Genomic DNA, 15,358 nt, shown 5'->3' with positions numbered 1-15,358 from the left:
ATATTCAAATAACGGAACTTAGAAAAAAAAGGGGTATACAGATGAATGTCCATTTTGTGTCTGTGTGTTCAAAGTGGTTAGGATAGATATATAGTTGCATTTTCCTAATGAATAGAATGATTTGTTCTAATGGTGTTTGTAAATAGGATCTCAAGTCCGCATCTTCTACAGCAATTAATCACTAAGAAGAATATATGCAGTGTGTTATTTGTTGAATCTGTACTTCTGATTTGATTTGAAACTGTCTCATTGCTATCTGTTTATCAATAAAACTTTGAAAAAAGTAGTCTACAAGAAGGTGATAATGAGAAATCCAAGAGATTCAAAATTATATTGACTATAGTAATTTAAGATTAATTAAAATTAACAAAAAAATGTAATGCTGTGCAAATGGCATGGATAAGTGTTTACAAAAATAACAGAGAAAACTTTACTAGAGGGCTAGAATTAAACATATAGATTAGTAAGATGTAACAAACTCCCAAATAGTCATGATCTAAAACAAAATGTTCACAGCTTATCAAATCAACACCTCAGAGATCCAACACAAGGATAGAAATTTAAGAATGAATAGAGAAAAGGAATGAATCAATTGGAAGTGTAAACCCATGAAAATCACAGTATAATTCTCAATATAAATCTTAAAGCTTGAGAAAACTGAGAATGAAGTATTATAAGCCCTAAATGAAACTACTACCTACCAAACCTTATATATCCTTCAAAACTAGCCTTCAAAACTGAGAAGTAAGACTTTTTCCATGACAAAGAGCACCATAAGAAATGCATGACCAACAAGCCAGACTCCAAAATAAATCACTAGGATGTTCTAGAATGAAACAATGAAGGTGAAAATGTCAAAATATCTAACAGAATGAAAACATCAACAAGGGTTAAGTAGAATGGAACAAGAAAAAAAAGGAAGGAAAGTAGATGAATCTTTAACATTTTCAAATTAGAGTTGTCTCAATTGTCTACTCAAAAGATACATATTGGCAGAAAAGACGAAGGAACAAAATGGAACATCGCACTGTATACAAGAAACACTTTTAATCCCCAAAGCAATTCATAGTAAGAATAAAAGAAGAAAGACTGCATGCTCTCAGTGGGAAGCTGAAAAGAATAGGAGCAACTGTCTTATTTTCCGACAAAGTTGATTTCTATCCAAAGCCAACAGAAGAGAAAATAAAGTCACTGATACAAGTAGACAGATGAACTGGAAGAAATTATCAGCAAACATCAGCGTTTAACCGAACCCTTCAACAGGGCTTGGGAAGATAGTTCAGTAGAATAAGTGCTTGCCTGGCAAGCACAAGGGTCTGAGTTCTATCCCCGGTTTAAAAAAAAATCTTTAACAACTGACCATAACAGTTATGGTCATAACATAATACCTATAGATTGTTTCACTCAACACCAAAGGAATAACATCTTTTATTAACAACTCTTGGATATTTCTCCAAAACAGACATGGTACCAAAACAGGTACTTAAGCAGATGCAAAAGAATCAGAATTATACTGTGCATGTTATCAGATCATATTACAATGAAACTAGAAATCAAGAGCAAAAGAAACCACAGAAATTATGCAAATAATGGCCAGCGAGACAGCTCAGTGGACTAAAGCACTTGCTTAGGCACAGCACAGCAGCCAAGGTTCCATCTTCACTGTGCTGTGCCAGACTTGCCCCCAGGGCTCGGTGAGATGATGACTGAGACTGGGTACGGGGGTGCACGCATGTAATCCCAGCACTTGAGAGGGTGAAAACAGGAGAATCATTATGAGTTGCATTTAAGTAGTGAGACACTTCAGACTCTTACTAAATACAAAAAGAAAAACAAAAAAAACTATGGAAATAAAACAAAATTTAATAATATTGTCCTGAATAATCAATGAGACACAAAAACAATCAAAGAATAATTTAGAAAGATCCTAGAATTAAATAATATCGCTAAAATGTAATAAAAATTATATCATACAATGAAAACATTGCTCAGAATGAAGTTTATATCTGTGAATGCCCACATCACAGAAACAGAGTGAATCACAACATAAACCTTCATTATGCAACACAAGGTGCTAAAAATCAAATAATCAAAATCTAAAGCTACTGAAAGGTAAGAAATTAAAAAGATCAGAGCAGGAATTAATGTTACAAAAACTAAAAACCAATAAAAAGAAAATCTAATGAATCGAAGAACTGGTTCTTTGGAAGAATAAACAAATTATACAAACTCTTAATCTTCCCCAAAAAAGAAAAGGTTCATATAAATGAAATTACAAATGAAAAAGTTATAAGCACAGTGAACACCATGTGACTATTAATGGCTACTTTGAGAATGCAGATATTAAAGACAAAACAGTACCAAGTAAAGAACAGAATGTGATTGATTAATTACTGAATTATACAAAAAATTCAGGGAACATATTGATGCCAAAACTCCGCAAAATCTTTCATGATATAGGATGAGAAAAAGTACTCCCAAAGTTATTCTTCGGGGTTAGAATTACTCTGATTCCAAAATTGTAAAAGGACCCAGCAAGCAAATTCCTTTAATGAATATAAACACAAAAGTGTACAAGGTACTGGGAACCAAAATAAAACAAATAATCAAAAAGGTCTCATATGAATCCAGGTGTGGTGGTATGTGCCTGTAATTCCAGTACTGAGGAGGCTGAAAACAGGAGGGTCACTATGAGTCCAAACTGCTTAATGAGACAATACAATTTTTTTTAAAGTCACATGGCATGGCCACATGGGCTTTTACCAAGGATTAAGGTACGGTTCAACAAAGTGAACTCAATGAGTGTAATAATCTACATAAAAAAGGAGCAAATATAAAACTCACATGATCATCTCATTAAACCAAGAGAAGCATTTAATGAAATCAAATATCTATTTTTAAATACCTAAAAATATTGATATAAAAAGACATTAGTTCAACCTAATATATCCATTCAATAAAATCTACTTCCAACGGCATATGAAATAAAGTAGAAACTTTTCTTTCTACATGAGGGAAAAGACAGAGATGCCCACTGTCATCATGCCTGTTCCACATAGTATTTGAAATATTAATCAGAGAAAGAGAAAAGAGTGATGTATGTGTTGGAAAGAAATAAGTGAATTTGTCATTTGCAGGAGACATAATCCCTTACATAGAAGATGCAAAAACTTTCACCAGAACTTATAAAATTATTAACAAATCAAATAGCATAACAGTATGAATACACAAAATCAGTAGCATTCTTGGGCTGAAGAGGTAGCTCAGTGGAATACGTGCTTCCCTGGCAAGCACAAGGTCCTGAGATCTACCTCTGGTACCACAACAAAAGAAAAGAAAAACAGTAGCATTATTATATACCAATAACCACCTCACTGAGAAAGATGTAAAGAAAACAATACTATGCATAATAGTATCAAGAAAATTATTTAGAAATTAACCTAACCAAAGTGAAAGATCTCTTCAATAACAAGGAAAAAATACAGTACTCTTAAAAAGGAGATCAAACAGGACATCAGAAGATGAAAAATTATTCCTTGTTTTTGGAAAGTTAGAAACAACATTATTAAAATGGCCAAAATTTTAAAAATGGTATACAGATTTAATGCAATCTTCCTCAAAATATCAATAACATTCCTTAAAATACTACAGAGAACAAAGATCATAAAATAATTTTGGAATTAAAAGAAAACGGAGGCCAGGAAGGAACTCCACAACACAGCACCAGAATCAATTTGGGACTGGCCAGGGAGGAACTTCATGTTTAAGCAGCCAAATCAGTTTGGGACCGGCCAGAGAGGAAGGCCACATCACAGCACCAAGGTCAGTTTGGGACCACCCAGAGGAATGCCACAGCAGAGCAGCCGATTTTGTTTAGGACAGGAGAGGAAATCCACAGAAGTGCACTCATCTGGAAGAAACAAAGCATAGCAACCAGACCCAAGATAGGCCCAGCTATACAAGTTTGAACTTGGTAGCTCTGACCTGGTAAACTGAGGCACACTGCTAAATCCAGACATATGTGTGTATTCTGTCTCTTGAGGGAGAGAGGTGGCAGCCATTAACTGGGGTGAACTAGTTGACCTGGAAAAATCCAGGAACATGGGGGTCAGGGAGATGGCTCAGCAGAATAAGTGCTTTCCTGGCAAGTGCAAGGGCTTAAGTTCAATCCTCAGTTCCAGAAAAAAAAAAAATCCAGGTACATCAAGGGGAAGTAACCAGACAGAACTTAAGGGAATTAATTGAAATAGATACTCCCAATTAAATACCTGCTTAGTTATACAATCATAATGTTTGATCTTATGGTTTAAAATATAAACCCACTAGGTAAAAATGTTTGTCAATTTGTAAACATCACCACCAGTTATTATTTTGCTAATTGTTTTACTGTAAATAGAAAATTGTAAGTGCCTTAACGACATGATCTTGCTTGAGTAATAGTTGTAGTAAGAGCTTAGGTAATAACTGAAACAAAGATCTGCTCCAAAGGTCAGAGGACAGTGCTATACAAAATGACAAAGAGAAGGACCAAAATGCATTCTCAGTCCCCAAGCTCCAAGAGAACAAATGCAGGAGAAAATAGCAAAGAAGAAATTGGAAGTCATATAACTGAAATTTCTGAATTAATAGCAGCTGAAGTAAAGAAACAATTGCAGAAAGATATAGAGGAAATAAGATCAGAAATAATCTCTGAATTAAAATTAAATGATAACCAGAATGAAAGAATTACTCAGTGTTTCTAAAGAAGAAATTGAGGGCAACAAAAAGAAGAGAAAAATGATGGAATCTTGAATGAGACAGAAAAGAAATAGAGTGCATGAAGCAGATTCAAAGAGAAATTCAAGAGATTAAAAGCTTGATTAAAAGGTGGCAAAACCATATGAATGAAAGTGAAGATATACTTTTAGACCTTGAAGATACAAATACAGCTAGTGAAAATGCAAGAAAACAACTGCTAAATACAATAAGGATACAGGAAAAAAATAATTCAACATCTGCAAGATGATGCCAAGACCACCAATGTAAGACTAATTGGTATCACCAAGAAGGCGTCAATACAAATGATATAAAAAGAATATGGGCAGAAGTAATAGCAGGACACTTCCCCAAATATGGGGAAAATCTAACATTTAGTTAATGAAGGCATGTAGAACTCCAAATAACATCAATACAATGAAAAACCACAAACGAGAAGTAATAATGAAGATGCCAAAAGTTCATCATAAGAACAGCATACTAAAAGCTGCTATAGAAAAAGAAACAGGTGAAATTTAACGGAAAACACATCAGAATAGCAGTACATTTCCCTTCTCAAACCATCAGGAGAGGAGCATGGAGCAAAGAACTTCAAGTTCTCCAAGAAAACAAATTCCAGTACAGATTGCTATACCCTGTAAAATTCTCTTTGATGGAGAAGTGAAAGACTTCCATGACAAAGAACAACTAAAGAATTTCATGTTCACAAAGCCAACCCTACACAGACTAAAAAAAAAAGATATTCTAGAGAAGAACCAAAATGACCATAACTCAAAGAATGAGAACAAAAAGAAGTCACCAAATAGAGCAAAAAATTCAACACAGGTGGAAAAAAAGGTTTACAACAGCAGGTAACATGTCGATAATAAGTCAACACATCTCAATTAGAACAATCAATGCAAATAGACTCAATTCACTAATTAAATGACACAGACTGCCAGAGTAATTAGGAAACAAAACCCAACCATATGCTGTATACAAGAAAAACACTTAACTCATAAAGAAATTCATAGGCTGAAACGTAAAGGATGGAAAACAATACTACATGCCTCAGGACCTCAGAAAAAAGCAGAGGTAGCAATCCTGTTCTCAGACAGTCTGAAATTCAAACCAGGATTGACCAGACAAAATAAAGAAGGCCACTATATAGTGATTAGGGGAAAATGTAAAAGGAAGAGGTCCACTCATGAATATGTATGCATCAAACATGGGAGCACCCAACTATATGACAAGTATTAAGGGATATGAAAAATGTAATACCACAATCTTAATAGGAGAACTTAATGTGCCCTTATCGCAAAAAGATATGTCAAAAAGACAAAAAATTAACAAAGAGGTAGAAGAACTGAACCACAACTTGGAATAAATGGACTTAATGGACATATACACAGGGTTCCACCCAACCACATCCGAATACACATGTTTTTCAGCTGCATATGGGACATTTTCTAAAATAAACCATATATTAGTTGATAGGTCACGCTTAAGTATATGCAAGAAAATTGAAATTATCCCATGCATGTAATCTGACCACAGTGCAATCGACCTGGAAATAAATGACAAAAGAAACAACAAAAAACATATAAATAGAAAGAAATTAAGCAACACCCTGCTCAACAACCAATGGGCTACAGATGAAATTAAACAAGAAATTGAACAATATCTACAATTCAATGAAAATTCAAGCACAACTTATCAGAATTTATGGGAAGCAATGAAAGCAGTTCTTAGCGGGAAATTTATAACTAAATGCAAAAATTAGCAAAACAAAACAGGCACAAATAAATACCCTAATTCTGTTACTCAAATGTCTAGAAAAAGAAGAGCAAACCAAACCCAAAGCCTAAAGATAGAGGAAATTATAAAGATTAAACCAGAAAATAATGCAGTTGAGACAGAGAAAATAATAAAAAGAATTGATGAATCAAAAAACTGGTTTCAAAGATTAAATAAAATTGATAAAACCCTGCCTAACCTCATCAAAAAGAGGAAAGAAGTGGGGGATAGGGAGATGGCTAAGTAGAATAAACACTTCCCTTGCAAGTGCAAGCGCCTGAGTTCAATCCCTGGTTCCACACAAAAAAAGAAAAAGAAAAGAACTAAAAAACTCAAAAGCAATAAGGAATGAAAGGAATAAAATACCATAGACTCTGTGGAAATTCAGAAGATCATCAGTAGCTATTTTGAGAATCTTTACTTTCAAAGAATCAAAGACACAAAACAAATGGTCAGTTTCCTAAGAAGGTACCAAAACTGAATCAGAAAGATATAAGAACTCTTAGTAACTGAATAATAGCCAATGATATTCAAAATATAATAAAAAACTACAGACAAAGAAAAATCCAGTTCCTGATGGATGCATAGCTGACTTCTAGGAGAAATTTACAGAAGATATAATGCAAATACTCCTCAAACTCTTCAATGAAATTGAAAAAGAAATAAATCTTCTGAAGTCATTCCTGGAGGCAAGTATTATACAGACATCAAATCAGAAGGAGATGCAACAAAAAAAGAGCACTATAGGCCAGTATCTCTCATGAACATAGATGAAAAAATTGTCAATGTAACACTTGCAAATAGAATATAGCAAATTATTAAGAAGATTATACACTATGACCTGGTCGCATTCACCCCAGTGATGCAAGGATGGTTCAACATACACAATTCTATAAATCTAACACACTATATCAACAGAGCCAAATCCAAAAAGCACATAATCATCTCAATTGATGCAGAAAAAGCTTTAAACAAAGTGCAACACTCATTCATGTTCAAAGTCCTACAGAAAATTGGAATAGATGGCGTCTACTTCAATCTGATAAAAGTCATCTATAACAACCAAATGGCTAACATAATTCTAAATGGGGAAAAATTGCAATCTTTTCCTCTCAGATCTGGTACAAGACAAGGATGTCCTCTATCACCAGTCTTATTCAATATAGTTCTAGAATCATTAGCTAGAGCTATTAGAAAAGAGAGAGAAATAAAAGCAATAAGAATAGGTAAAGAAGAAATTAAACTATCTATATTTTCAGATGACATGATACTCTACTGGGAAGACCCAAAAAACCCTACCAGGAAGCTACTAGAATTAATATACAAATTCAGTAACATAGCAGGACACAAAGTCAACACCCAAAAGTCAATGGCATTCCTCTACACAGACAACAAACACACTGAGCAAGAAATTAGTGAAACAATACCTTTTACAATAGCACTGTGGAAAATGAAATACTTAGAAAATAATTTAAATGAACAAGTAAAAGGGAGCTGGCTACAAAGCTATGGGCCTGGCAAACAACTCAGTGGATTAAAGTGTCTTCTTAGATGCAGCAGCCTAGAGTTCAATCCCTGGGACTGCTGAGCTAGTCCTGTACCCATTGCCAACTGAGACAGTGACTGAGATGGAGCATGGCAGCACAGGCCTATAATTCCAACACTTGAGAGGCTGTAAAACAGAAGGAATATTACCAGTTTGATCTATGCAGTAAGACCCAATACGCCCTATACACCATGTTCTAAATACAAAAAAAGGAAGTAGAGGGTCTATTCAATGAAAATTACAGTACTCTAAAAGAAAGAGATCACAGAGGATTTCAGAAAAAGAAAGATATTCTCTGCTTCTGGATAGGAAAAACCAACATTGTGAAGATGCCATACTCCCAAAATTGTTATACAGATTTAATGGGATCCCTATCAAATTACCAACAACATAACTCACATACCTGTAGAAGTTATTCATAAATGTATTTATAACCAGAAAAAACCTAGAATAGCAAAGGCAACACTGGGGAACAAAGGCAAGGCAGGAAGCAGTACAATTCTTGTGTTGAAATTGTACTGCAAAGCTACTGTGACAAAATCAAAATGGTATTGGTGAAAAATAGACCTGCTTATAAATGGAATAGATTAGAAGATGCAAATGCAACTCCAAACACACTCTGCCATCTTACCTTCAACAAAGGGGCAAAATATGCTTACTGGAAGAAAGATAGCCTCTTTCACAAATGGTGCTGGAAAAACTGACTCTTTAAATGCCAAAAACTAAAACTTGACCCATGTCAATCACCATGTACTAAAGTCAAAATGGATTAAAGATCTAAACATTAAAGCAGAAATACTAAATCTCCTGCAAGAGAAAGTAGGAGGAAATCTTGAAGACATAGGCGTAGGCAGACAATTCATGAGCAAAAATCAAACTGCATGGGAAATACATGAAAAATTAACAAATTGGACCTCTTCGTATTAATAAGTTTTTCACATCAAAAGATTTTACCAACACAGTGAAAAGAAAATCCACAAATGTGGAAAAAAAGTTAGCTAATAAGCACTTAGACAAAGTTCTTCTACCTAGAATTCATAAAGAACTAAAAAATACTAGGGCCCCAAAATTTAGAGACCCAATACAGAAATGGGCATTGGAGAACACACACTTCTCAGAAGAAGAAATACAAGAAGCAAATAAAAACATAAAAAAATGCTCTACATCACTAGCCTCCATGAAATTCAAATTAAAACAACACTGAGATATCATCTCACACCAAAAACAATGGCTATCATAAAGAAATCAACAAACAACAAATGTTTGATAGGCTGTGAGGGAAAAGGAACCCTTCTTCTCTTCTGGTGAGAATGTAAACTTGTGCAACCATTGAGGAAATCAGTGTACGGACTCCTTAAAAAACAAGAAATGGAAATCCCACTTAATCCAGCTATTCCCCTTCTGGGAATTTTCCCAAAAGAATTGAAAACATAGTATCATAGTGATAGAGGTGCATCTATGCTTATAGAGCATAATTTGTGGTGGCCAAATCTTGGAATTAACCAATATGCCATCACCTGAAGAATGGATGAAAAAATGTGGTGTTTTTATACAATAGAGTATTACTCAGATATTAAAGAATAATATACTTGAAGCCTTCATATCTAAGTGATATGCTTGAAGACATACTCATTAGTGAAATGAACCAGACTCATATGTGTAAATGTCCTATTATCTCCCAAGTATAAAAACTCAAAAGAAGAAACAAAAATTGAAAGGTATAACACAGGTAAATACAAAGTGGAAACTTAAGGATTAATCAATAAAGTAAGATAAAGGGAAAAAGTTAGGAAATATGGCAGGGGAAACAACCATATATTTATGTAGATAAAATGGTTAAGGCAATGATCTTAAGAATCTCCATCAGATTTTTGAAAATAGCAGCTGATAGGTAGAACTCTCTCCTTGACTAACTATATGCTGATATCTGTTAACTATGCAACTACACTGAGGATAGAAATGTGTAATCCTACACCGTGCTTGAAATACTGTCATTTTGGTCTTCTAAATGCATGCTGCTTCTAATGTCATATCCATTATTATTATACTCTATTTAGATTAAATACTTGAAAAAATAATAAAAGCAAACAGCACACAAGAAAAACAATGTTGTTGGATTGTAGTGCCACAATGTTGTATATGGTTTGATTTTTAAATTTCTGTGTAAAAAGAAATGTGTAATTGTTTTTTCACTTTCTGTAGTGATTTAAATTGTAGAATATCCATGGTTGTTGGAAAACAGCAGCTACATGTTATAGCTAAGCCATTTGATATTCAAACAGATAGTGATGTTAAGCTCAACTGTCCCTATTATAGGGTAACAGTATCATTAAATTTCTCTTCTTTATGGTTTGCAGGAAAAACACTAGAGAAATAGAGGGACTACAAGGATAGCCAATATATTGTTCCTAATCCTTCATGGTTAATGGGGACTCAGGACATAAGAGATCCCTGGCAAGCACAAGGGTCTGAGTTCAATCCCCAGTTCTAGAAAAAAGAAAAAAGAAGAAGAAAAGACATAAGAGAACCTGTTCTGTGACATCCTGTAACTCAGTGGTATCCCAAATTTTCTGTTCAAGGAAATTATGGGTCCACAGAGAAAAGTAATGCATGATGTATACTGTGCCTGAGGAGGGTCAGCTAGAAAGAAAACATTCTCTCAGGCTTTTACAGAGGTCAAATCTGTGAAGCAATGGCCATGACTCATCCAGAAGGATGACACTGAAAAAATACCTTCAAGGTGATGTACATGGTTTCATGGTAATTCTGAGGTTATTTGACTGACCTTGTCAGAAACAAAAGTTACATATTTAGTTATATAGGTCTTCCTATAACTTGGTCTTAACCATCCAGTAGAAAAGTATAACCACAAGGTATAAAATGTAATGTCATACTAATGTTTAGCTGTAAAAGGCTCAAGTCAAGACCTGACAATTTCCAGTTCTACTGATTACCCACTACTAATATGGACTATTGGAGTATATTGGGTTATTTTGCTGAATTCAAGTATCTACAATCTTTAGACTGGCTTCAAGTGTGAAAAGGGCCTTTAAAGACTTTTCCAAATGCACATTCTCTAGCTGCAGTGGAACACCCATCTCTGACAAAACAAAAGAAAGAAAAGGTTGATATAAACAAAGGAACTTTTTGTAGTAGAAAAAATACATATGCATGTATATACAAGATAGTTATGATAGATACACAGCTACTTTCTCAGTTCAATGAGAAGAAACATTTGTATTAATATTGCTTAGACATTATATAATTGCTGCATCTTTCCCTCTGAATAACTATTATGAAGACAACAATATACAATGTATTAAGTATTATAACTGTCTACTAAGCTGGATTGAAACTGTTTCCTTACTATTTTACCTTTTTTCTCATTAAAAAGAATAAAATACTAAAGAATAAAAACAAGAGCCATAGAGTAGAGAAAAGTTTTCCTAGGTAAAAGAGAAAAATAAGGGGAGTCACAATCCCAAACTTCATGATGTACTACTGTTGCAGTCAGCCAAATTAGATATAAATATAGGCACTCAGACAGGGCCAGGCCTTTGATGAGATAACAGAAGACAAGATACCTTACAACTGTGGGAGGGATGGATGCTACTGCCATGGGCCAGACCTTAAGACCAAACATCAAACAAATACCAACCTCCCTAAAGATTGGCATCCGAGATTGATCATCACCCTGAGGGAGCAAGAATAATCATTAATTTGACTACTACTGGATGGATATGTGATAAAGTCCTGTTCTACATTCATGGCCATTTGCTACGTGACTCACTTCCCCATTTGCTCCTGAACTTAATCAATTTTACCTGATCAATGGTGCTTGTAATCTTGTTGGTTGACCATAGTTTTGTTCCAACTCATGTCCACCTAAGGGAGTTCCCATGTTTTCTACCACCTTAGACCCACCTCACCACATGGTTTTGCTCTGTAAAAGTCCCTGGAAGAGATAGATTCCAGGGGACAACACTCTCAGGGGACCTTCTCCTTTTCCTTTCTTGGACAGGAGCTTTCTTTCCCTCAATAAATATATTCTGCTCATATCTTCCATTTATTCCTAAAATTCACTCTTTGGTTTTAGAGAACATGAACTCATCAATATCAGGTCAGTAGATCATTTATCTATAACATTTAGAGGTCATCCACTGAGATCATTTGACGGAGTTATGAGTTTGCTTTTCTTTCATAAATTCTGAATTTGGACTTGCTTAGGTAAGGAATTTTTATGCTTCGTATGTTTATATGTCTTTGTGCATTGCTCATAATTGTTCATACATTGCTTCATACAGTTTTGTCTCAGTACTGTTAAAATTACTTACAATTGCTTATGCTTTGTCTTTATATGGTGTTGTTAAAATATTCGTTCAAATGTTGTTGGTAAACCTAAGTTAAAATATGGAAATGTTGTAATTTTGATATTTCTCTGATAGGATATTTTATGACGATGTTGTATACCTTGCATTTGAACTAGATGTTATATGTACCGAAATTCTTTGCTTGACTTTAGACAATAACGCTGGAGAGAGTAACGTTAGTAAGCCTCCTAGTGGACTTTATGTAAACTTCTACAAAATGGGACTTTTAAATCTAGCACAGACTTAGAAAATCTACATGCCTGTATATGAAACACGGGACTTCTTTTGCCAACTAAATGACATTAGGTCTGCAACCATTCTTAAAGTCTTGGAGGACATGTTTCACTGGGACAGACTGGCTCTAAACCCCCTCTGCATGCTAGAGGAAATGTCAGACCTCCTCTGTTTCAGTTTCCTTTCTTTTATCTTTCTCCTGATTTTCCCACCTCTTTGTAATTTCCTTTTTAGAGGCATGTAAACTTAGGAAAACTCTATAGACTGTTTCACCTAAGTGAAGCCCTTAGAAAATGAGGGTTTCTTAATGTTGAAGACAGGGAAGTAATTTTAAAAAGGAATCATACCCTGTCTCTGGGATGGATAAGACAAAGAGGAACTATGCCCGTCCAGGAGGACACATATAAAAGCCATGTCTCAGCTTAGTGTTCTGGGCTGGTCTCCTTTGGGAGGCTAAGCCTGAGACACACTGAAGAGAACTGACTTCTGGGTGACACCAGAAGGAGCTATCTCCAAAAGCAGCACACTTATGGGACCAAAACATATTTAGTGTGAGGGAGGATCTCCAACCTTTTCTCCTAGGTCTAAATATCATTTAGGTACATAAGAGATAAGTTGTAGACTTTAAACCCTTTACTGTAAAGTACTAGGTGATCTTGTTCAGGCTTTTAGCTGTCCCTTATAGAACTTGGACGAACAGTGGTTACTCTGCCAGCTAGTAAATGCTCTTAGAGCAGCTGCTACTTTTTAAATCAGAGGACAGATTTCCCCAGCCATTCTTTGTGAATCCCCATTGAAGCCAATGGCTGATGGAATGTTGACCAGAGAAACCATTGGATTCCTTTCTGGAGACTGAGCTCTGACTGTGTGGACCAACAGAAACTGAGAACACCTGAGGGGTTATGGCCATACTCAAAGGTTCCTTGGTGGAAACTGACTCTTGACCGCTGAAAGATTTCCACTTACCTATTATAATTTTTCTCTTTTTTATTTTTTAAAATTAATTTTATTGAGAAAGAAATAGCAATGAGACAGTTTGAAAACAGTTTAGTATCACAGTTACAATAATTATTGCATTGCATATTGTTGTCCTCATAGTAGTTAGTACAAGATGCAGACATGATATCTTGTCTAAACACTTTCTGCTATCAAACTAGGACTTCTACTTGAGATTTTCAGTAGAACAACTTAATGAGTCACTATTTCACAAATTAGGCTGAAACAGCTTGCAATAGTTTACATTCTATGGCAGTTATCAAGGGAATGATTTACATCTGTACCTTGCACATTAACTAAAGGTAAGAAGTTTTTGCCAGCTGTATTGTGTTTTTACCAACAAGTAAAATGTGATTGTTAGATGATAAATGTTTCCTGTGATCTTCAAGGTTAAATCTTGCCCAGTTGCTAAAAAGGTTTACCTATGTGATAAGATGAAATACAAATGTCTGAAGACTTGGCTCACTGCATGGGTTCAAATTCTCCCAGTGAATTGTTCTATCTATCTCTAGAAGTGACCTTTGTATCCTGAGAAAGGCTTTGATTTCAGCTGAACCTTTTCTGCAATAGTTATGCTTCCTTCTGCAGACATTCAAGTCACTAAACCAATTGTAACTTACACATATTCAATAAGAGTAAGTGAATGGTTTGTGAGATGTTTCAGGAGATAGAAATCACACACCAGTTCGAGGGTAGATAGGCTGGTGAGATCTTGCCTCCCTTCTCTCCAACAGGCACATCCACCTGCTCTGTAAAGGGCTACTCAAGGGATGCCTGGGTGGAGGAATCAATTGGAAGGTGGTGACACCCAAAAAGGTAATTTCTATTGAATTCCAGGTTATTTCACAGTATAAGTGTCTTACTCCTTTAGAGTGCTACCTTAGGCACCAGAAGATGTTTTATCTTTACATGCTGAGAAGAGCCATTTAATACAAATGGAATGCAGAGAAAAGTATTAACTGTGATGCTATTTTATAACTAGAAAGCTTATAAAAAAGGAAAATGGTAAAAATGTCTTATGTTCAGATTTTGTTTGCAATAAGGTTATTGTCATTTAAGTTTTGAAATGTCGATATGAGTGACAGGAAAACCAGGCAATTCAGCCTTTCCCACTACTACTGAAAGTAAATTTTCTCATATTCACCTTTCTAAAGGGTGGGCTTCTAGTACAGCTAAATGCCAGGCGTCTACAGGGCTACACCCATTCTCAGCTGGGTTTATGCAAGCTCATCAAAGAAAATACTCTTTAAAGAAAGAAGAGACAATTTGGAACTTCCAGAGTTCATGTGCCTTAGATGACCCTGATAAGTACATTGATGTCTTTAGACAATTTACTCAGACTTATGAACTAGATTGGAGAGATATAATGTTAATCTTAAACCAAGCTTTGACTTCTAGAAAATACAGCCAGCATTACAAGCTGCTATTGCATTTGTAGAAGAATATTATATGATTAATTTTAAAGAGTCAAAAGATACACAACCAGTGAAACTACCAGTTCCCACTGGGACCTGAGCAGTCAGACCACTGCTGCCCTAATAGCTGGACAGGAGACTGGAAAAGACATTTTTCTTTCAAGCGTGTGTATTTGAAGGTCCAAGAACTAGGATCAAGCCTTCTAGTTGTCGGGCGCCCTCCCGTCCAGCAGGAAAGCACTCAACACGATTTGTGCAGCGGAAAG

This window comes from Octodon degus, unplaced genomic scaffold (assembly GCF_000260255.1).
Source record: "Octodon degus isolate 3935 unplaced genomic scaffold, OctDeg1.0 scaffold00103, whole genome shotgun sequence".
Lineage (NCBI taxonomy): Eukaryota > Metazoa > Chordata > Mammalia > Rodentia > Octodontidae > Octodon > Octodon degus.
Note: the sequence above shows the minus strand (reverse complement) of the source record.